Source organism: Macaca mulatta, chromosome 2, assembly GCF_049350105.2.
Source record: "Macaca mulatta isolate MMU2019108-1 chromosome 2, T2T-MMU8v2.0, whole genome shotgun sequence".
Taxonomy (NCBI): Eukaryota; Metazoa; Chordata; class Mammalia; order Primates; family Cercopithecidae; genus Macaca; species Macaca mulatta.
Genome location: NC_133407.1, coordinates 114,640,579 through 114,664,997, shown reverse-complemented (window position 1 = coordinate 114,664,997; position 24,419 = coordinate 114,640,579). Strand labels below are relative to the sequence as shown.

Sequence of the window (24,419 nt, the reverse complement as noted above, 5' to 3'; positions counted from 1 at the left end):
AAGCAATCCTCCTGCCTTACTTAGCCTCTCAAAGTGCTAAGATTACAGTCACGAGCCACCACACCTGGGCCAATTGTTCAGATTTTAAAATTATTCTCTTTAGTCCTAACCCCATAAAAGTCTTCATCATTTCATGCCTATCTTACTCTTCCATTCCTTTAGCAGCATCCTCATGTTATACCTGATGTAGTTATTAAAGGCATATTTAGGTAAAATTGCTTTCTAAACCCTTAAACCTCATTATGTGGTGATAGATGTACTACACCTTCTTATTTTTTTTATTTTTTATTTTTGAGGAGGAGTCTCCCTCTGTTGCCCAGGCTGGAGTGCAATGGCACGATTTCGGGTCACTGCAACCTCTGCCTTCCTGGTTCAAGCGATTCTCATGCCTCAGCCTCCTGAGTAGCTGGGATTACAGGCACCCGCTGCCATGCCTGGCTAATTTTTGTATTTTTAGTAGAGACAGGGTTTCACTATGTTGGCCAGGCTGGTCTCAAACTCCTGACCTCAAGTGATCCGCCTGCCTCAGCCTCCCAAAGTGCCAGGATTACAGGCATGAGCCACGGTGCACAGCCTAGATGTGCACCTTCTAAAGCTATTCTTACTCACAACTGCTTAGTTTGAATTAGTATAAAGAGCAAGTGGGTTTTCAAACCCACAGAAATGCACACACAGATTGTATTAGGCACAGTCTCACTAGATCCATCCCTCCCTTTCCTTGTCTTTTTTTTTTTTTTTTTTGTGAAGCTACAAATGACCTGTCAGTGAATGATAAATAACAATATTACATTCAAAATAAACTTTTGAATGTAATCACTGAACATCAAGAAAAAATATATTTCTGCAAGCTCATGATGAAAATAAAACCTAAGTCAGCCTTTGTCTCTTGTCTGCTCACTGAATTGAGGGACCTACCCCACTGCTCTGTATCCTCTGCTCTAAGAGGCCCAAGTGGCTCTGTTGCAGTCTCTGTTACTCTTTGACTTGAAGTTAGCAGGAGATCCCTAGGAAGATCTTCATAGTGTCCAGAGAATTGTCCCTGTATCCCAGAACAAGGAGGTGAAGAGAACAGAGTGAAAAGCACCTGTGGTTAAGCAGCTCCGCAGGTATGCAAGGTGCAGAAGCAGGTTCACCAAGAGGTGGAGAACTTTCCTGAGTCTATTTGCTTCTCCAGCCTCCCCTGACATCTTGTCCCTGAAATGTCTGAGGAGCAAGATATCATTTTCAAACCTAGCCTTTGACAGACTGCTTGCTGTCCTGCAGCCCAGCAGTGCCAGGACTGAGGCATGACAGAAACTCGAGCTGTCACTACTGGGAATGGGGAGTATGCTGGAAGCATACCTACAGCCAGAGCTAAGAAGCAAGCAAGGCATGGGGTGTAGCTGATGGAGATGAGAAGTGAGTGCCACCAGGATGGAGACTGGGATGCAAGTGGTGTAAAATTTGCCACTGGGACTTGATCACCAGTTGGGTGGGGCTCCTGCAGCTGAGGTGGGCTACCCTTGCCAGGGCCAGGGAGCAAGCCCCATTGAGACTAGGGTGTGAGAAATGTGCATTCCCACCCGCTGGCCCAGGCTCTGGTCACCGAGGATGACCCAACCCTCTATTGTGACAGGGTGTTAGCACAGCTGCTAACACCCCTCACCTGAGCACTCCATCTGGGGCCTGCGGAGTGCCCTGTCCATGACAGCTGGTGCTGTTCTCACCATTCGAAGGTCTGAGCACAAGCCTACCTAGTCCAGCTTCACTCTCTGCTGTGTGACAGAGAACACAGCCTAGGGTCCTGGCAAATACCCAACCCAACCACTTTAGGCACCTGAGTACTTCTCCTGAGGGCATAAACTCCTGGCTGCTATCACCTCATCTGCACCTACCTGCAAGTGACACCTGAGTTCCTGGAGATTGGGTTACCCAGCCCTTCAGAGCCACCACCAACATCAAAGCACATCACTCAGGACCCAGAGAGTTGTCCCACTCCTGCTACTGCTATCACTCACGCCATGTAACTGCCCAGGAACCTGAGAATCTGTCCACTTGTACAATCCACCATTGCCACTACCAGCATCTGAGCAAGCCACATGGAGGCCCACCAACTGACACAACAATAATTGCCAACATGGCTGCCAGTGTACCCTGCCCAGTGACACTATCACTGGCCCACCTGCCATCCTAGTCCCCAGCACAACTTCCCCACAGCCTTAACTAATAACTGTACCCTAACCTATCAAGGAAATCACAGATGCCACTAATGCTGTTTACAGCCAAAGAAATCATACAGAGATGACACTAATGCACACACCAGAGTCAAAGCCAAAGTACCCTACCCAACCAACACCACAGACACCATAGATCTTTAGGAAAAGGTCTTTCCCTACTAAAGTAAATTCAAAACAGGAATAAGTGACTGTTACTCCAGATGCACAGATTTCAATGTAATGACACAGAAAACATGAAAAAGCAAGGAAATATGATACTTACAAAGGAACAGAATAAGTCTCCAAAAATAGATCTTAATCAAAGAAATTTTTGAAATCCCAGATAAAGAATTGAAAATTTTGATTTTACAGAAGCTCAGTGAGATACAAGAGAACTCAGAAAAACAATTCAGGATATGAATGAGAAATTTACCAAAGAGACAGTTTTTTAAAGTACCAGATAGAAATTCTGCAATTGAGTTCCAGAGCAAGATGGCCAAATAGGAGCACCTCCAGCCTCCAGCTCCCAGCACGAGTGACACAGAGGATGGGTGATTTCTGCATTTTCAACTGAGGTACCGGGTTCATCTCACTGGGGAGTGCCGGACAATCGGTGCTAGTCAGCTGGTGCAGCCCGACCAGCGAGAGCTGAAGCAGGGCGAGCCATCGCCTCACCTGGGAAGCGCAAGGGGGAAGGGAATCCCTTTTCCTAGCCAAGGGAAACTGAGACAAACAACACATGGAAAATTGGGTAACTCCCACCCTAATACTGCGCTTTACCAAGGGTCTTAGCAAACAGCACACCAGGAGATTATATCCCACACCTGGACAGGAGGATCCCACGCCCACAGAGCCTCCCTCGTTGCTAGCACAGAAGTATGAGATCTAACTGCAAGGCAGCAGTGAGGCTGGGGGAGGGGCACCCGCCATTGCTGAGGCTTAAGTAGGTTAACAAAGCTGCCAGGAAGTTTGAACTGGGTGGAGCCCACCGCAGCTCAAGGGGGCCTTCCTGTCTCTGTAGACTCCACCTCTGGGGACAGGGCATAGCTAAACAAAAAGCAGCAGAAACCTTGGCAGAGGTAAATGACCCTCTCGGGCAGCTTTGAAGAGAGCAGTGGATCTCCCAGCACAGAGGTTGAGATCTGAGAATGGACAGACTGCCTGCTCAAGTGGGTCCCTGACCCCTGAGTAGCCTAACTGGGAGACACCCCCACTAGCTGCAGACCAACACCTCACACCTCACACAGTGGGGTACACCCCTGCGACGAAGCTTCCAGAGGAAGAATCAGACAGCAACACTTGCTGTTAAGCAATATTCTATATTCTGCAGCCTCTGCTGCTGATACCCAGGCAAACAGGGTCTGGAGTGGACCTCAAGCAAACTCTAACAGACCTACAGCTGAGGGTCCTGACTGACAGAAGGAAAACTAACAAACAGAAAGGACACCCACACCAAAACCCCATCAATTTGTCACCATCATCAAAGACCAAAGGCAGATAAAACCACGAAGATGGGAAAAAAGCAGGGCAGAAAAGCTGGAAATTCAAAAAATCAGAGTGCATCTCCCCCTCCAAAAGAATGCAGCTCATCGCCAGCAATGGATCAAAGCTGGATGGAGAATGACTTTAACGAGTTAAGAGAAGAAGGCTTCAGTCGATCACACTTCTCAGAGCTAAAGGAGGAACTACATAACCAGCGCAAAGAAACTAAAAATCTTGAAAAAAGAATGGAAGAATGGATAACTAGAATAATCAATGCAGAGAAGGCCATAAACGAACTGACAGAGATAAAAATCATGACACGAGAAATACGTGACAAATGCACAAGCTTCAGTAACCGATTCGATCAACTGGAAGAAAGAGTATCAATGACTGAAGATCAAATGAACGAAACAAAGTGAGAAGAGAAGTGTAGAGAAAAAAGAGTAAAAAGAAATGAACAAAGCCTCCAAGAAATATGGGATTATGTGAAAAGACAAAATCTACATCTGATTGGTGTGCCTGAAAGTGATGGGGAAAATGGAACCAAGTTGGAAAACACTCTTCAGGATATAATCCAGGAGAACTTCCCCAACCTAGTAAGGCAGGCCAACACTCAAACTCAGGAAATACAGAGAACGCCACAAAGATACTCCTCGAGAAGAGAAACTCCAAGACACATAATTGTCAGATTCACCAAAGTTGAAAAGAAGGAAAAAATGTTAAGGAGAGTCAGAGAGAAAGGTCAAGTTATCCATAAAGGGAAGCCCATCAGACTAACAGCAGATCTCTCGGCAGAAACTCTCCAAGCCAGAAGAGAGTGGGGGCCAATATTCAACATTCTTAAAGAAAAGAATTTTCAACCCAGAATTTCATATCCAGCCAAACTAAGTTTCATAAGTGAAGGAGAAATAGACTATTCTATAGATAAGCAAATGCTTAGAGATTTTGTCACCACCAGGCCTGCCCTACAAGAGACCCTGAAAGAAGCACTAAATGTGGAAAGGAACAACCAATACCAGCTATTGCAAAAACATGCCAAAATGTAAAGACCATCAATGCTAGGAAAAAGATGCATCAACTAACAAGCAAAATAACCAGCTAATATCACAATGACAAGATCAAGTTCACACATAACAATATTAACCTTAAATGTAAATGGACTAAATGGTCCAATTAAAAGACAGACTGGCAAATTGAATAGAGTCAAGACCCATCAGTTTGCTGTATTCAGGACACCCATCTCACATGCAGGGACACACATAGGCTCAAAATAAAGGGATGGAAGAAGATCTACCAAGCAAATGGAGAACAAAAAAATGCAGGGGTTGCCATCCTAGTTTCTGATAAAACAGACTTTAAACCATCAAAGATCAAAAGAGACAAAGAAGGCCATTACACAATGGTAAAGGGATCAATTCGACAGGAAGAGCTAACTATCCTAAATATATAGGCACCCAACACAGGAGCACCCAGATTCATAAAGCAAGTCCTTAGAGACTTACAAAGAGACTTAGACTCCCATACAATAATAAGGGGAGACTTCAACACCTCACTGTCAACATTAGACAGATCAACGGGACAGAAAGTTAACAAGGATATCTAGGAATTGAACTCAGCTCTGCACCAAGTGAACCTAATAGTCATCTACAGAACGCTGCACCCCACATCAACAGAATATACATTCTTCTCAGCACCACATCGCATTTATTCCAAAATTGACCACATAGTTGGAAGTAAAGCACTCCTCAGCAAATGTAAAAGAACAGAAATTATAACAAACTGTCTCTCAGACCACAGTGCAATCAAACTAGAACTCAGGACTAAGAAACTCACTCAAAACCACTCAACTACATGGAAACTGAACAACCTGCTCCTGAATGACTACTGGGTACAAAACGAAATGAAGGCAGAAATAAAGATGTTCTTTGAAGCCAATGAAAACAAAAACAAAACATACCAGAATCTCTGGGACACATTTAAAGCAGTGTGTAGAGGGAAATTTATGGCACTAAATGCCCACAAGAGAAAGCAGGAAAGATCTAAAATTGACACCCGAACATCACAATTAAAAGAACTAGAGGAGCAAGAGCAAACACATTCAAAAGCTAGCAGAAGGCAAGAAATAACTAAGATCAGAGCAGAACTGAAGGAGATAGAGACACAATAACCCTCCAAAAAGACAATGAATCCAGGAGCTGGTTTTTTGAAAAGATCAACAAAATTGATAGACCTCTATCAAGACTAATAAAGAAGAAAAGAGAGAAGAATCAAATAGACGTAATAAAAAATGATAAAGGGGCTATCACCACCGACCCCCGACAGAAATACAAACTACCATCAGAGAATACTATAAACACCTCTATGCAAATAAACTAGAAAACCTAGAAGAAATGGATAATTTCCTGGACACTTACACTCTCCCAAGACTAAACCAGGAAGAAGTTGAATCCTTGAATAGACCAGTAGCAGGCTCTGAAATTGAGGCAATAATTAATAGCCTACCAACTAAAAACTGACCAGGACCATACGGATTCACGGCCAAATTCTACCAGAGGTACAAGGAGGAGCTGGTAGCATTCCTTCTGACACTACTCCAATCAATAGAAAAAGAGGGAATCCTCCCTAACTCATTTTATAAGGCCAACATCATCCTGATCCAAAACCTGGCAGAGACACAACAAAAAAAGAGAATTTTAGACCAATATCTCTGATGAACATCGATGCAAAAATCCTCAATAAAATACTGGCATACTGAATCCAGCAGCACATCAAAAAGCTTATCCACCGTGATCAACTGGGCTTCATCCCTGGGATGCAAGGCTGGTTCAACATACACAAATCAATAAGTGTAATCCAGCATATAAACAGAACCAAAGACGAAAACCACATGATTATCTCAATAAATGCAGAAAAGGCAGAAAAGGCCTTTGACAAAATTCAACAGCCCTTCATGCTAAAAACACTCAATAAATTCAGTATTGATGGAACGTACCACAAAATAATAAGAGCTATTTATGACAAACCCACAGCCAATACCATACTGAATGGGTAAAAGCTGGAAACATTCCCTTTGAAAACTGGCACAAGACAGGGATGCCCTCTCTCACCACTCCTATTCAACATAGTGTTGGAAGTTCTGGCTAGGGCAATCAGGCAAGAGAAAGAAATAAACAGTATTCAGTTAGGAAAAGAAGTCAAATTGTCCCTGTTTGCAGATGACATGATTGTATATTTAGAAAACCCCATCATCTCAGCCCAAAATCTCCTTTAGCTGATAAACAACTTCAGCAAAGCATCAGGATACAAAATGAATGTGCAAAAATCACAAGCATTCTTATACACCAGTAACAGACAAACAGAGAGCCAAATCATGAATGAACTTCCATTCACAATAGCTTCAAAGAGAATAAAATACCTGGGAATCCAACTTACAAGGGATGTAAAGGACCTCTTCAGGGAGAACTACAAACCACTGGTCAGTGAAATAAGAGGACACAAACAAATGGAAGAACATACCATGCTCATGGATAGGAAGAATCAATATCGTGAAAATGGCCATACTGCCCAAGGTAATTTATAGATTCAACGCCATCCCCATCAAGCTACCAATCATTTTCTTCACAGAATTAGAAAAAATTGCTTTAAAGTTCATATGGAACCAAAAAAAGAGTCCATATTGCCAAGACAATCCTAAGTTAAAAGAACAAAGCTGGAGGCATCACACTACCTGACTTCAAACTATACTGCAAGGCTACAGTAACCAAAACAGCATGGTACTGGTACCAAAACAGAGATATAGACCAATGGAACACAACAGAGCCCGCAGAAATAACACCACACATCTACAATCATGTGATCTTAAAAATTCGATCTTGCTGTCTATTTGTAGCCAAACCCTTCCCCTATACTTAACAAATGCAACCATAGGTCTGTTCTTCATCACTATAGTTGTGCCTTTTCTAGAATGTCATATCAATGGAATCAAACAAAGTGCAGCCTTTTGAGACTGGCCCCTTTCACTTAGCATAATGCTTTGAGAAATTCATCCATGTTACTGCATGTATCAGTAGTTTTTCTATGCTGAGAAGTATTTAGTTCATTCATTCACCATTTGAAAGACATTTAGACTTTTTAATGATCGCCATTATAACTGGTGTGAGATGGTAAATCAAAACTACAATGAGATACCATCTCACACCAGTTAGAATGATGATCATTAAAAAGTCAGGAAACAACAGGTGCTGGAGAGGATGTGGAGAAATAGGAACACTTTTACACTGTTGGTGGGACTGTAAACTAGTTCAACCATTATGGAAGACAGTGTGACGATTCCTCAAGGATCTAGAACTAGAAATACCATTTGACCCGGCCATCCCATTACTGTTTATATACTCAAAGGATTGTAAATCATGCTGCTATATAGACACATGCACACGTATGTTTATGGCGGCACTATTCACAATAGCAAAGACTTGGAATCAACCCAAATGTCCATCAGTGACAGACTGGATTAAGAAAATGTGGCACACATGCACCATGGAATACTATGCAGCCATAAAAAACGACGAGTTCGTGTCCTTTGTAGGGACATGGGTGCAGCTGGAAACCATCATTCTCAGCAAACTATTGCAAGAACAGACAACCAAACACCACCTGTTCTCACTCATAGGTGGGAACTGAACAATGAGATCACTTGGACATGGGAAGGGGACCATCACACACCAGGGCCTATTATGGGGAGGGAGGGGGGAGGGATGGCACTGGGAGTTATAAGTGATATAAATGATGATTTGATGGGTGCTGACGAGTTGATGGGTACAGCACACCAACATGGCACATGTATACATATGTAACAAATCTGCACTTTGTGCACATGTACCCTAGAACTTAAAGTATATTTAAAAAAATAAAAAATAAAAATAAAATTAAAAAAAAATTCTGCAATTGAAGAATTCACTATAAGAACTACAAATTAAAGTTGAAAGCTTCTGCAGTAGACTAGAATAGGTAGAAGAATCTCAGAACATGAATAGATATCTTTTGAAATAATCCCATCGGACAAAAATAAAGAAAAGGAATAAAAAAGACTGAGCAAAGCCTTTGCGACAATTAAATATTAAAATTATCAATATCCACAAGGTCAAAGAGACAATGACAGGATTGGAAAATGTATTTAACTAAACAATAAATGAAAACATCTCAAGTCCAGCAAAAGATCTAGACATTTCAGATACAAGAGACTCAGCAATCCCCAGGAAAATAAAAATACAATTAAAAAAGGTCGTTTCCACAACACATTATAGTCAGACTGCCTAAAATCAAAGATGAAGAACAAATCCTAAAAATAGCAAGAGATAATCATCTATTCACATATTCACAGGCCAGAAGAGAATGGGATAATATATTTAAATAACTAAAAGAAAAAAATCTGGCCAAAAGCAGTGGCTCATTCCTGTAATCACAGCACTTTGGAAGGCTGAGGCAGGAGGCTTACTTGAGTCCAGGAGTTTCGGAACAGCCTAGGCAGCATGACAAGAACCAATCTTCGGAAAAAAAAAAAAAATTAACTGGGTGTGGTGAAGTGTGCCTGAAGTCTTAGCAACATGGGAGGCTGGGGCAGGAAGATTGCTTGAGCCTGGGAAGTTGAGGCTGCAGTGAGCTGTATTTATACCAGTGCACTCCCACCTGGGTGACAGAGTGAGATCCTGTCTCAAAAAAAAAAAAAAAAAGGAAAAAGAAAAAAATCTGACAGCTAAGAATGCTATATACAGCAAAATTATCCTTCATAAGTGAAAGAGAAATAAAATCTTTCCCAGACAAGCAAATGCTAAGGGGATTCACTGCCCCTGGACTGGCCCTACAAAAAAATTCTCATGAGAGCCCTAAACCTGCAAGTGAAAGGATGACATTTACCAAGATTAAAACACACAAAATGGCCAGGCGCAGTGGCTCATGCCTTTAATCCCAGAACTTAGGGAGGCTGAGGCGGGCAGATCACCTGAGGCTAGGAGTTTGAGACCAGCCTGGCCAACATGGTGAAATCCCATCTCTACTAAAAATACAAAAAAATTAGCTGAGCGTGATGGCATACATCTGTAATCCCAGCTACTCAGGAGGCTGCAGCAGGAGAATCACTTGAACCCAGGAGGTGGAGGCTGCAGTGAGCCAAGATCTCACCACGGCACTCCAGCCTGAGTAACAGAGCAAGACTCTGTCTCAAATAAAGAAAAAAAGAAAGAAAACACACGAAAATATAAATCTCTTTGGCAAAGTAATCACATGGAGAAAGAGAAAGAACTCGAATGGTACCACTGCAGAAGTCCAGAAAACCACAACAACCAGTAAAAGAAAAAGGAACAAAACTGTATAAAACAATCAGAAAACAATTAAGAAATGACAGAAACAAAGCACCACATATCAATTATAACATTGACCATAAATAGATTAAATTTTCCACTTTAAAGATACAGAATGGCGGAATGGATTTTTAAAAATCCACAATCCAATTATATGCTGTTTACAAGAACCTCAGGCCAGGTGCACTGGCTCATGCCTGTAATCCCAGCACTTTGGGAGGCCAAGGCGGGTGGATCATGAGGTCAAGAGATCAAGACCATCCTGGCCAACAAGGTGAAACCCTGTCTCTACTAAAAACACAAAAAAATTAGCTGGGCATGGTGGTGTGTGCCTGTAGTCTCAGCTACTTGGGAGGCTGAGGCAGGAGAATCACTTGAACTTGGGAGGCAGAGGTTGCAGTGAACTGAGATTGCACCACTGCACTCCAGCCTGGGCAACAGAGCGATGCTCTGTCTCAAAAAAAAAAAAAAAAAAAAAAAAAAAAGAAACTCACCTTAGCAGTAAAGACACATACAGACTGAAAATAAAGAAATGAAAACAAGATATTCTCTGCAAATGGAAATCAAAACGGAGCAGGAATAGCTATATTTATACAAGAGAAAACAGACTTTAAGTCAAGAACAGTAAAAAGAAACAAAGAAGGTCATTATTTAAAGATAAAGGGATCAATCCAGCAAGATGATAAAAAAATTCTAATAAAAAATTCTAAATATATATGTAACCAACATTGGAACACCTGAATTCATAAAGAAAATGTCATTAAAGCTAAAGAGAGAGATAAACTGCAAAACAATAATAGTGGGGGACTTTAACATTCCACTCTCAGCATTACACAGATAATCTAGACAAAAAATCAACAAAGAAACATTGGATTTAAGTTGCACTTTAGACCACATGGAGCTAACTGACATTTCAGAACACTCTACCCAACAACTGCAGAACATATATTCTTTTCATCAGCACAAAGAACATTCTCCAGGAAAGACCAAATGTTAGGTCACAAAACAAGCCTCAACTCATTTAAAAAAATCAAAATCATATCAAGTATCTTCTCAAACCACAAGGGAATAAAACTAGAAATCAAAGCCAAGAGGAACTTTAGAAACTATAGAAATACATGGAAATTAAACAACATACTCCTGAATGACCACTGGGTCAACAAAGACATTAAGATGGAAATAAAAAAAATCTCAAAATAAGCAAAAACTGGAATACAACATACCAAAACCTGTAGGACACAGTAAAAGCAGTGCTACGAGGGAATTTTATAGTAATAAATGCCTACATAAAATAGTTGACAGATTACAAATTAACAATCTAACAACATATCTCAAGGAACTAAAAAAGAAAGAATAATAAACCAAACCCAAAACTAGCAGAAGAAAAGAGCAAAATGAAATAGACTGAAGAAAAACAAAAAAAAAGGATCAACAAAATGAAAAGCTGATTATTCAAAAAGATAAACAAAACTGATAAACTGCTAGCTAGACTAACCAAGAAAAAAAAAAAAAGAGAGAGAAGCCCCAAATAAACAAAATTACAAGAAACAAAGAAGACATTACAACTGATACTACAGAAATGCAAAGGATCATTAGAGACTATTATAAACAACTATATGCTCACAAACTGAAACACTTAGAGAAAATAAATAAACTCCTAGAAACATACAACCTACTAAGATTGAATTGGAAAGAAAGAAAAACCTTGAACAGACCAATAATGCATAGCAAGATTGGATCAGTAATTAAAAAGTCTCCTGAGAAAGAAAAGTCCAGAACCAGATCGATACACAGCCAAATTCTACCAAATGTATAAAGAACTAAATACCAATTCTCTTGAGACTACTCCAAAGACTGAAAAGGACAGAATTCTCTAACTCATCCTACAAGATTATCAATACTCTGATACTAAAACCAGGCAAGAATGCAACAACAACAACAACTACATGCCAATATCCCTGGTAAACACAGATGCTAACATCCTAAACAAAATACTAGCAAACCCAATCTAAGAGCCAATAAAAAAGTTAATACATTATGATCAAGTGGCATTTATACCAGGGATTCAAAATGGTTCAACATAAGTAAATCAATAAACATGATACATCAAGTAAATAGAATAAAGGACAAAAATCATATGATTATCTCAACAAATGCAGAAAAAAATTTGATAAAATTCAACATCCCTTCATTATAAAAACTCTCACAAAACTAGGCATAGAAACAGCATATCTGAAAACAATAAAGGCCGCATACAACAAACCCATAACTACCATCACACTGAATAGGGAAAAATCTGAAAGCCTATCCTCTGAGAACTGGAACAAGACAAAGTCGTCCACCTTCACCATTCCTATTCAATATTGTACTGAAAGTCCTAGCAAGAGCAATCAGGCAAGAGAAAAAAACTAACAGTCATCCAAGTTGGATGATTTAGCCTGAGTTAGCTAGTAGACTTCCACGAAGTCCCCTGTGATGGAGAATCAGGAATGGCTTCCCTTAGTCCAAGCTGAAGCCTGGGAATGACCACAAGGCTGTACATCTGACTCCTGCACTTGTAGCTACTGCATACTTCCTATTTGGCCCCTGGTTCTGACCAAGAGAATTCATGCCCACTCAAGATTGTATCACAAATTTCAGTTGGGAGCTTCTCTCAACCTTTGACTGCTGCCTGAGTTAGCTAGCAGACTTCCATGAGGTCTCCTGTGATGTAGAATGAGGAACGGTTTCCCTTGGTCCAAGCTGAAGACTGGAAATGCTCACAAAGTTCTTTTCCTGCTGCTCCTACTTTTATATTCTTCACCACTCCCTAAATAGTTCCAATGCTGGGTGGGGTTAAGGCCTTCCTCTGTGGGCTGAATTGTGAGGCACTGGCATCTGGGTTTATCAAGGATATTGACCTGTTAGTTTTCTTTTTTTCTTGTGGAGTTATTGCCTGGTTTTGCTATCAGGGTGGTGATGATCTTGTAGGATGAGTTAGAGAGAGTTCTGTCCTCTTCAATTTTTTTTTTTTTTTGGAACAAGCGGAAGAATGCAACTGGACCCCTATTTCTCACCATATACCAAAAAAATCAACTCATAATGGATTAAAGACTTAAACATAAGACCTGAAACTATAAACATAATAGAAGTTTGAAAACCTAGGGAAAACGCTGCTGGACATTGGTCTAGGCAAAAAGTTTATGACTAAGATCTCAAAAGCATAGGCAACAAAAACAAAAATAGACAACTGGTAATATATTAAACTAAAAAGCTTCTGCACAACAATAGGAGATGTTATATAAGTAGTATGGAAACATTTTTCCCTTTCAACAGGTTGTCTCTTTAGCAAACCAGAAGCAAACCTGAGTAAACAGACAACCTGTTGAATGGGAAAAATATTTCCAAACTACTTGTACAACAAGGGACTAATATTTCCAAACTATTTATACAAGAAGTGACTAATACTCAGAGTATACAAGGAACTGAAAAAACTCAGCAGGAAAAATAAACTAATAATCCCATAAAAAGTGGGCAAAGAGTTTTTGTGTTTTTTCCTCCCAAGATGGCAGATTGGAGGTAGTGTCAGCATGTCTCTTCCACTTGGAAAGACAATAGTGTGTAGAGATTCACACTGAACTTTTTTTCCAAGAAGCAACACAAGAACTGAACGGGATAGCTTAAAGAAACCACAGACCTTTAAAAGAAGTGGCAAGCTGCACATTATATCATGAAGCAGGTATAACTGACACCAAATCCCCTGAGTGTGAGGGGGAGACACTGCCTCCAGGATATACACCACCACTGGGAACCTGGCAATTCAACCACACGGAAAGGCCTTAATCCTACCCAGCACTGGAACTGGTTTAGGGAGTGGTGAAGAATATAAAAGTAGGAACAGCAGGGAAAGAGCCTTGTGAGCATTCCCAGTCTTCAGCTTGGACCAAGGGAAGTCATTCCTCATTCTACATCACAGGGGACCTCACCGAAGTCTGCTAGCTAACTCAGGCAGTAGTCTCAGGTTAACGGAAGCTCCCAACTGAAATCTGTGATATAATCTTGAGTGGGGATAAAATCCCTTGCCCAGAACCAGGGGACAAGTGGGAAGTGTGCTGTAGCTAGGAGTGCAGGAGCCAGGTGCTCTAGCTTTGTGGGAGTGGACTGGGAGGGGTATAGCATGAAAGCCCCAATTGCTGTCTCCATGGGGAAGATTTATAGCCTGGGGGAGTTTCGAGTTCTGAGTGTAGACAGCCTGGAACTTAGCTAGCTGCTGCTAATGGATCACTGCAGATGTGAGACCTGCCTTGCCAGTTGTGTAAGAGTTGGGTGGGGCTTACTCTCACCTACTACTTTCCACTCCCTCTGCAATCTCTTCTGTGCAGCAGAGGCAGCCACCTTCCTCCATGGAACATTACCTCAGTGTCCAGTAAACCACCTGCAGAGGTGGTAATCTCCACAGAGATCTCTGTGATCTCCAGAGAGGCCAGTGCTTGCCCTGCAAGTGGAGAGCCAGGGTGTGGACCTACCTGACCCAGTTCCCACCTGGCTTTGTCCCTCCACCCACCCTGGTAGCAAAACACAAAGAACAGAAACTTTTGGGAGCTCTCTAGTTCCACCCCTCACCTGAGAAACCAGAACACCTCTCCTGGGTAACATAAGGCAAGCACAAATCCCACTGCTACTACAGCAGGTGGTGCTCTTTTCCTAGTGCTGTCTCCTAGCCGGGAGGCCAAATGACACAGTTCATTGCAGCACCTGCAGATAGAATAACACTGTGTCCGGAAAGGAGAAAACTTGTATGTTACCTCAGTTATTACCATTGCCTGCACCACCCTAGCTAACCAGGAGGTCCTGAGTCTGTCCCGGTGACCAGTTCATTACTACTATAACTGGCATCTGAGAAAGTCAACACACTAAGGCTATTTATAACCAAGGAGTCTCACAGAGTTTACATCACTCCTCTGTCATGCCTATCAGAGCTGGTGCTGATAGCTGCTGGTGGGAGACTTGAGGACAGGTCATATCACTGGATCTCTTGCATAGGATCACCAGCACCAGTCTGCAGTATGGCAGCCAGACTGGGCAGCTAGACCCAGAGAGCAGCAGCATTCACAGCAATCTGGCTCTAAGTGACTCCTACTCCTAAGGAAAGGGGGGTACATCACATCAAGGGAACACCCTGTAGGACAAAAGAATCCAGATGGCAGGCCTTGAATCTTAGATCTTTCCAATGGTGGGTAGTTTCCTTCAGCAGAGGCATAGCTGAAGTGCTGGGCTTAGTGGGGAAAGTCTGTGGCTGTACCCCACCAGTCAGAAAGCCCTTGCACTTGTGAAGGGTCCTGAGAGGGATACATCTTTTCCCTCTCATCACCACTGTAGACAGAGCTGAGGCTTCTCCCATGGGAATTCAGTGTGGGAGCACCTATTGAAAGCCTTTCAGGAATGTGGCGAAAAGGGAACGCTTATACACTGCTGGTGGGATTAGTACAACTTCTATGGAAAACAGTATGGGGATTTCTTAAAGAACTAAAAGTAGATATACCATTTCATTAAGCAATTCCACAACTGGGTATTTATCCAGAGGAAAAGAAGTCAACATACCAAAAAGACACTTGTATATGTAAGTTTATTGCAGTACAATTAACAACTGCAAAGATATGGAACCAACCTAAGTGCCCATAAACCAATGAGTGGGTAAAGAAAATGTGGTATATATACACCATGGAATACTACTTGGCTAAAAAAGAAATGAAATAATGCCTTTTGCAGAAACTTGGATGGAGCTAAAGCCCTTATTGTAAGTGAAATAACCCAGGAATGAGATACCAAATACTGTATGTTCTTACTTACAAGTGGGACCTAAGCTATGGTATGCAAAGGTATAAGGAATGATATAATGAACTTTAGAGATTCAGAAAGGGGAGGGTGGGAGAGAGATGAGGAATACAAATCTACATATTGGATACAATGTACACTACTCGCGTGATGGCTGCACAAAAATCTGACTTCACCACTATATAATTCATCCATGTAACCCAAAACCACCTGTACCCAAAAAGCTACTGAAGTAAAAAAATAATAGTGGGCAAAGAATCTGAACAGAATTTCTCAAAAGAAGACATACGAATGTCCAACAGATGAATGTAAAAATGTTCAACATCACAAATCATCAGACAAATGTAAATCAAAACCACAATGAGCTATCATCTTATCCCAGTCAGAAAAAGGAAAAAATAACAGATGTTTGCATGGATGCAAAGAAAAGGGAACTTTTTTTTTATTATTATACTGTATGTTCTAGGGTACATGTGCGCAATGTGCAGGTGTGTTAAATATGTATACATGTGACATGTTGGTGTGCTGCATCCATTAACTCATCATTTACATTAGGTATATCTCCTAATGCTATCCCTCCCCCCTCCCCCCACCACACAACAGGCCCCGGTGTGTGATGTTCCCCTTCCTGTGTCCAAGTGTGCTCATTGTTCAATTCCCAGCTATGAGTGAGAACATATGGTGTTTGGTTGTCTGTTCTTGCAATAGTTTGCTGAGAATGATGGTTTCCAGCTGCATCCATGTCTCTACAAAAGACATGAACTCATCCTTTTTTATGGCTACATAGTATTCCATGGTGTATATGTGCCACATTTTCTTAATCCAGTCTGTCATTGACGGACATCTGGGTTGGTTCCAAGTTTTGCTATTGTGAATAGTGCTGCCATAAACATACGTGTTCATGTGTCTTTAGAGCAGTATGATTTATAATCCTTTGGATATATACCCAGTAATGGGATGGCTGGATCAGATGGTATTTCTAGTTCTAGACCCTTGAGGAATCACCACACTGTCTTCAACAATGGTTGAACTAGTTTACAGTCCCACCAACAGTGTAAAAGTGTTCCTATTTCTTCACATCCTCTCCAGACCTGTTGTTTCCTGACTTTTTATTGATCGCCATTCTAAATGGTGTGAGATGGTATCTCATTGTGGTTTTGATTTGCATTTCTCTGATGACCAGTAATGATGAGCATTTTTTCATGTGTCTGTTGGCTACATAAATGTCTTCTTTTGAGAAGAATCTGTTCATATTCTTTGCCCATTTTTTGATGGCATTTTTTTTTTTCTTGTAAATTTGTTTGAGTTCTTTGCAGGTTCTGGATATTAGCCCTTTGTCAGATGAGTAGATTGCAAAAATTTTCTCCCATTCTGTAGGTTGCCTGTTCACTCTGATGGTAGTTTCTTTTGCTGTGCAGAAGCTCTTTAGTTGAATTAGATCCCATTTGTCAATTTTGGCTTTTGTTGCCACTGCTTTTGGTGTTTTAGTCACGGAGTCCTTACCCATACCTATGTCCTGCATGGTATTACCTAGGTTTTCTTCTAGGGTTTTTATGATTTTAGGTCTAACATTTAAGTCTCTAATCCATCTTGAATTAATTTTTGTACGAAGTGCAAGGAAGGGATCCAGTTTCAGCTTTCTACTTATGGCTAGTCAGTTTTCCCAGCACCATTTATTAAATAGGGAATCCTTTCCCCATTTCTTGTTTTGGCCAGGATTGTCAAAGATCAGATGGTTGTACATGTGTGGTTTTATTTCTGAGGCCTCTGTTCTGTTCCATTGATCTATATCTCTTCTGTGTACCAGTACCATGCTGTTTTGGTTACTGCAGCCTTGTAGTATAGTTTGAAGTCAGGTAGCGTGATGCCTCCAGCTTTGTTCTTTTTGCTTAGGATTTTCTTGGCAATGCAGGCTCTTTTTTGGTTCCATATGAACTTTAAAGTAGTTTCTTCCAATTCCGTGAAGAAAGTCATTGTTAGCTTAATGGGGATGGCATTGAATCGATAAATTACCTTGGGCATTATGGCCATTTTCATGACATTGATTCTTCCTATCCATGAGCATGGAATGTTCTTCCATTTGTTTGTGTCCTCTTTTATTTCATTTGGCAGTGGTTTGTAGTTCTCCTTGAAGAGGTCCTTCACATCCCTTGTAAGTTGGATTTGCAGCTATTTTATTATCTTTGAAGCAATTGTGAATGGGAGTTCACTCATGATTTGGCTCTCTGTTTGTCTGTTATTGGTGTATAAGAATGCTTGTGATTTCTGCACATTCATTTTGTATCCTGAGACTTTGCTGAAGTTGCTTGTCAGCTTAAGGAGATTTTGGGCTGAGACGATGGGGATTTCTAAATATGCAATCATGTTATCTGCAAACAGGGACAATTTGACTTCCTCTTTTCCTAATTGAAGACACTTTATTTCTTTCTCTTGCCTGATTACCCTGGCCAGAACTTCCAACACTATGTTGAATAGGAATGGTGAGAGAGGGCATCCCTGTCTTGTGCCAGTTTTCAAGGGGAATGCTTCCAGTTTCTGCTTATTCAGTATGATATTGGCTGTGGGTTTGTCATATATAGCTCTTATTATTTTGAGATATGTTCCATCAATATCCAGTTTGTTGAGAGTTTTTAGCATGAAGGGCTGTTGAATTTTGTTAAAGGCTTTTTTTGCATCTATTGAGATAATCATGTGGTTTTCGTCTTTGATTCTGTTTATCTGCTGGATTACGCTCATTGATTTGTGTATACTGAACCAGCCCTGCATCCCTGGGATGAAGCCCACTTGATCATGGTGGGCTTTATGATGTGCTACTGGATTCGGTTTGCCAGTATTTTATTGAGGATGTTTGCATTGATGTTCAGGGATATTGGTCTAAAATTCTTTTTTTGTTGTGTCTCTGTCAGGGTTTGGTATCAGGATGATGTTGGCCTCATAAAATGAGTTAGGGAGGATTCCCTCTTTTTCTATTGCTTGGAATAGTTTCAGAAGGAATGCTACCAGATCCTCCTTGTACCTTTGGTAGAATTTGGCTGTGAATCCATCTGGTCCTGGACTGTTTTTGGTTGGTAAGCTATTAATTATTGCCTCAATTTCAGAGCCTGCTATTGGTCTATTCAGGTATTCAACTTCTTCCTGGTTTAGTCTTGGGAGGGTGTATGTGTCCAGGAAATTATCCATTTCTTCTAGGTTTTCTAGCTTATTTGAGTAGAGGTGTTTATAGTATTCTCTGATGGTAGTTTGTATTTCTGTGGGGTCGGTGGTGATAGCCCCTTTATCATTTTTTATTACGTCTATTTGATTCTTCTCTCTTTTCTTCTTTATTAGTCTTGATAGAGGTCTATCAATTTTGTTGATCTTTTCAAAAAACCAGCTCCTGGATTCATTGATTTTTTGAAGGGTTTTTTGTGTCTCTATCTCCTTCAGTTCTGCTCTGATCCCAGTTATTTCTTGCCTTCTGCTAGCTTTTGAATGTGTTTGCTCTTGCTCCTCTAGTTCTTTTAATTGTGATGTTCGGGTGTCAATTTTAGATCTTTCCTGCTTTCTCTTGTGGGCATTTAGTGCCATAAATTTCCCTCTACACACTGCTTTAAATGTGTCCCAGAGATTCTGGTATGTTTTGTTTTTGTTTTCATTGGCTTCAAAGAACATCTTTATTTCTGCCTTCATTTCGTTTTGTACCCAGTAGTCATTCAGGAGCAGGTTGTTCAGTTTCCATGTAGTTGAGTGGTTTTGAGTGAGTTTCTTAGTCCTGAATTCTAGTTTGATTGCACTGTGGTCTGAGAGACAGTTTGTTATAATTTCTGTTCTTTTACATTTGCTGAGGAGTGCTTTACTTCCAACTATGTGGTCAATTTTGGAATAAATGCGATGTGGTGCTGAGAAGAATGTATATTCTGTTGATGTGGGGTGCAGCGTTCTGTAGATGACTATTAGGTTCACTTGGTGCAGAGCTGAGTTCAATTTCTGGATATCCTTGTTAACTTTCTATCTCGATCTGTCTAATGTTGACGTGGGGTGTTAAAGTCTCCCATTATTATTGTGTGGGGGTCTAAGTCTCTTTGTAGGTCTCTAAGGACTTGCTTTATGAACCTGGGTGCTCTTGTATTGGTTGCATATATATTTAGGATAGTTAGCTCTTCCTGTCGAATTGATCCCTTTACCATTGTGTAATGGCCTTCTTTGTCTCTTTTGATCTTTGATGGTTTAAAGTCTGTTTTATCAGAAACTAGGATTGCAACCCCTGACTTTTTTTTGTTTTCCATTTGCTTGGTAGATCTTCCTCCATCCCTTCATTTTGAGCCTATGTGTGTCTCTGTATGTGAGATGGGTCTCCTCAATACAGCACACTGATGAGTCTTGACTATTTACCCAATTTGCCAGTCTGTGTCTTTTAATTGGAGCATTTAGCCCATTTGCATTTAAGGTTAATATTGTTATGTGTGAACTTGATCCTGTCAGTATGATGTTAGCTGGTTATTTTGCTTGTTAGTTAATGCAGTTTCTTCCTAGCATCGATGGTCTTTACATTTTGGCTTGTTTTGCAGTGGCTGGTACCGGTTGTTCCTTTCCATGTTTAGTGCTTCCTTCAGGAGCTCTTGTAGGATGGGCCTGGTGGTGACAAAATCTCTCAGCATTTGCTTATCTGTAAAGGATTTTATTTCTCCTTCACTTATGAAACTTAGTTTGTCTGGATATAAAATTCTGGGTTGAAAATTCTTTTCTTTAAGAATGTTGAATATTGGCCCCCATTCTCTTCTGGCTTGTAGAGTTTCTGCTGTGAGATCCACTGTTAGTCTGATGGGCTTCCCTTTGTGGGCAGGTAACCCGACCTTTGTCTCTGGCTGCCCTTAACATTTTTTCCTTCATTTCAACTTTGGTGAATCTGACAATTATGTGTCTTGGAGTAGCTCTTTTCGAGGAGTATCTTTGTGGCATTCTCTGTATTTCCTGAATTTGAATGTTGGCCTGCCTCACTAGTTGGGGAAGTTCTCCTGGATAATATGCTGCAGAGTGTTTTCCAACTTGGTTCCATTCTCCGTGTCACTTTCAGATAGATCAATCAGATGTAGATTTGGTCTTTTCACATAGTCCCATACTTCTTGGATGTTTTGTTCATTTCTTTTTACTCTTTTTGTCTAAACTTCTCTTCTCGCTTCATTTCATTCATTTGATCTTCAATGTCTGATACCCTTTCTTCTAGTTGATCGAGTTGTTTACTGAAGCTCTTGCATTTGTCACGTAGTTCTCATGTCATGGTTTTCAGCTCTATCAGGTCATTTAAGGATTTCTCTCTATTGGTTATTCTAGTTAGCCATTTGTCAAATCTTTTTTCAAGGTTTTTAGCTTCTTTGCGATGGGTTCGAACTTCCTCCTTTAGCTTGGAGAAGTTTGATCATCTGAAGCCTCCTTCTCTCAACTCATCAAAGTCATCATCTGTCCAGCTTTGTTCTGTTGCTGGCGTGGAGCTGCGTTCCTTTGGAGAAGAGGCACTCTGGTTTTTAGGATTTTCAGTTTTTCTGCACTGCTTTTTCCCCATCTTCGTGGTTTTATCTACCTTTGGTCTTTGATGATGGTGATGTACAGATGGGGTTTTGGTATGGATGTCCTTTCTCTTTGTTAGTTTTCCTTCTAACAGTCAGGACCCTCAACTGCAGATCTGTTCGAGTTTGCTCTAGGTCCACTCCAGACCCTGTTTGCCTGGGTATCAGCAGTGGAGGATGCAGAAGAGTGAATATTGCTGAACAGCAATTGTTGCTGCCTGATCATTCCTCTGGAAGCTTCGTCTCAGAGGGGTACCCGGCCATGTGAGGTGTGAGCTGTCAGTCTGCCCCTAGTGCGGGGTGTCTCCCAGTTAGGCTACTGGGGGTCAGGGACCCACTTGAGCAGGCAGTCTGTCCGTTCTCAGATCTCAAATGCTGTGCTGGGAGAACCACTACTCTCTTCAAAGCTGTCAGACAGAGACATTTAAATCTGCAGAGGTTTCTGCTGCCTTTTATTTGGCTATGCCCTGTCCCCAGAGGTGGAGTCTACAGAGGCCGGCAGCCCTCCTTCAGCTGCGGTGGGCTCCACCCAGTTCGAGCTTCCCAGCCGCTTTATTAACCTACTCAAGCCTCAGCAATGGCAGGCAGCCCTCCCCCAGCCTCAGTGCCACCTTGCAGTTACATCTCAGACTGCTGTGCTAGCAATGAGGGAGGCTCCGTGGGCATGGGAACCTCTGAGTCAGGTGCGGGATATAATTTCCTGGTGTGCCGTTTGCTAAAAGCCTTGGTAAAGCGCAGTACTAGGGTGGGAGTGACTCAATTTTCCAGGTGTTGTGTGTTACGGTTTCCCTTGGCTAGGAAAAGGAATTACCTTCCCCCTTGCACTTCCTGGGTGAGGCGATGCCTCGCCCTGCTTCAACTCTCACTCGGTGGGCTGCACCCACTGTCCTGCACCCACTGTCCAACACACCCCCGCGAGATGAACCCAGTACCTCAGTTGGAAATGCAGAAATCACCCATCTTCTGTGTCGCTCACGCTGGGAGCTGGGGGCTGGAGTTGTTCCTATTCAGCCATCTTGGAACCCTCCAAAAAGGGAACTCTTATACACTGTTAGTGGGAATGTAAACTAGTACAGCCACTATGGAAAACAGTATGGAGATTTCTTAAAAAAACTAAAAACAGAATTACCATTTGATCCAGCAATCCCACTACTGACTGTCTACCCAAAGAAAAAAAAACCAATATATCAAAGGGATATCTGAACTCACAGGTTTATTGCAGCACTACTCACAATAGTGAAGATATGGAATCAATCTAAGTGTTCAATGGATGAATAGATAAGAAAATGTGATATACACAGCCACACCCCCAACACAAAATACTATTCAGCCATTAAAAAGAATCAAATCATGTTACCTTTAGTAACATGGATAGAACCAGAGGTCATTGTTTTAAATGAAATGAGGCATGAAAAGACACTCTCACTTACAAGTGGGAACTAAAAAATTTGATCACATGCATGTAGAGAATGGAAAGATTAATAACAGAAGCTGGGAAGAGCGAGTAGCGGGAAGGAAACTGATGAAGACAACTTAAAGGATACAAACACACAGTAAGGAGGATAAAATTCAATGTTTCAAAGTTGAGTAGGTTCACTATACTTAACAAAAATGTATTGTACTTGCATGGTGGACACCCTAAATACCTTGATTTGACCACTATGCATTATATACACATAATGAAATTCCTCATATACCTCATACATTTGTAGAAAATAAAACCTATATCATTTTTAAAAACAATCACTATGTTTAACCTATGCTGTCTTCAGTGAAACCTATTTAAATAAGTAATATGTTTTAGCCTTACAATGTTTAGCATATTTAACAAACTTCATTTTCTCTTAGAATAACATTAATTCTCTGCTTTCCACTTGGTACTAATGTGCCTCCAAGATATGAGGGCATCTCATGAAGAAATTTTTAAAAATGAAAATATTTTAAAATACAAATGAGAAAAAAGGAGCACAAAAGACTATGTTGAGCATTTCTCTAGGGAACAGATAAAGGAAGGCTCCATTGTTCATCCTGAGTCTAGCTCTTTCCTCTAACAGCTTATAAGTCACTAATGCGCACTCTGCCCTCCTTCACTATCACAATCATATTACACGAAGGCACATCCTGAGAAATCATTCTGTACTATAGTCACTGTATTGGTCTGTTTTCGCGCTGCTGATAAAGACATACCCCAAACTGGGCAATTTACAAAAGAAAGAGGTTTAATTGGACTCACAGTTCCATGTGGGTGAGGAGACCTCACAATCATGGTGGAAGGCAAGGAGGAGCAAGTCATATTTTACAAGTATGGCAGCAGGCAAAAAAAAAAAAAAAAAAAAGCTTGTGCAGAGAAACTCTAGTTTTTTAAAACTATCAGATCTCAAGAGATCCATTCATGAGAACAGTACAAGAAAGACCTGTCCCCATAATTCAATCATCTCCCACTGGGTATCTCCCACAATATGTGGGAATTATGAGAGCTACAAGATGAGATTTGGGTGGGGGCACAGCCAAATCATATCATTCTACCCCTGGCTCCTCCAAAATCTCGTATCTTCACATTTCAAAACCAACCATGCCATCCCAACAGTCCTCCAAAGTCTCAACTCATTTCAGGATTAACTCAAAAGTCCACAGTCCAAAGTGCATCTGTGCCAAAGCAAGTCCCTTCCACCTATTAGTCTGTAAAATCACAAGCAAGTTAGTTAATTCCTAGATATAATGGGGGTACAGGAATTGGGTAAATACAGCCATTCCAAATAGGAGACTTTGGCCAAAACAAAGGGGCTACAGGCTCCATGCAAGTCTGAAATCCAGCGAGGCAGTCAAATCTTACAGCTCCAAAATGATCTTCTTTGACTTCATGTCTCACATCCAGGTCATGCTGATGCAAGGGGTAGGTTCCCATAGTCTTGGGCAGCTTCACCCCTGTGGCTTTGCAGGGTATAGCCCCTCTCCTGGCTGCTTTCACAGGCTGGCGTTGAGCATCTGTGGCTTTTCCAGGTGCAGGGTGTAAGCTGTCTGTGGATCTA

The 24,419-nt window shown here is 41.2% G+C and overlaps 1 protein-coding gene and 1 long non-coding RNA gene across 3 annotated transcripts in view; one reads left to right on the top strand and one right to left on the bottom strand.

Annotated features, from left to right (window-relative positions):
* Positions 1 to 24,419, bottom strand: part of DOCK3 (dedicator of cytokinesis 3) — a 698,449-nt gene that overhangs the window by 190,254 nt on the left and 483,776 nt on the right. The gene's annotated exons all lie outside the window — the stretch shown is intronic.
* Positions 719 to 22,540, top strand: LOC144339221 (uncharacterized). The gene is made up of 2 exons (XR_013413989.1): positions 719 to 2,746; positions 22,483 to 22,540. It is a non-coding gene; the product is annotated as an uncharacterized LOC144339221 (long non-coding RNA).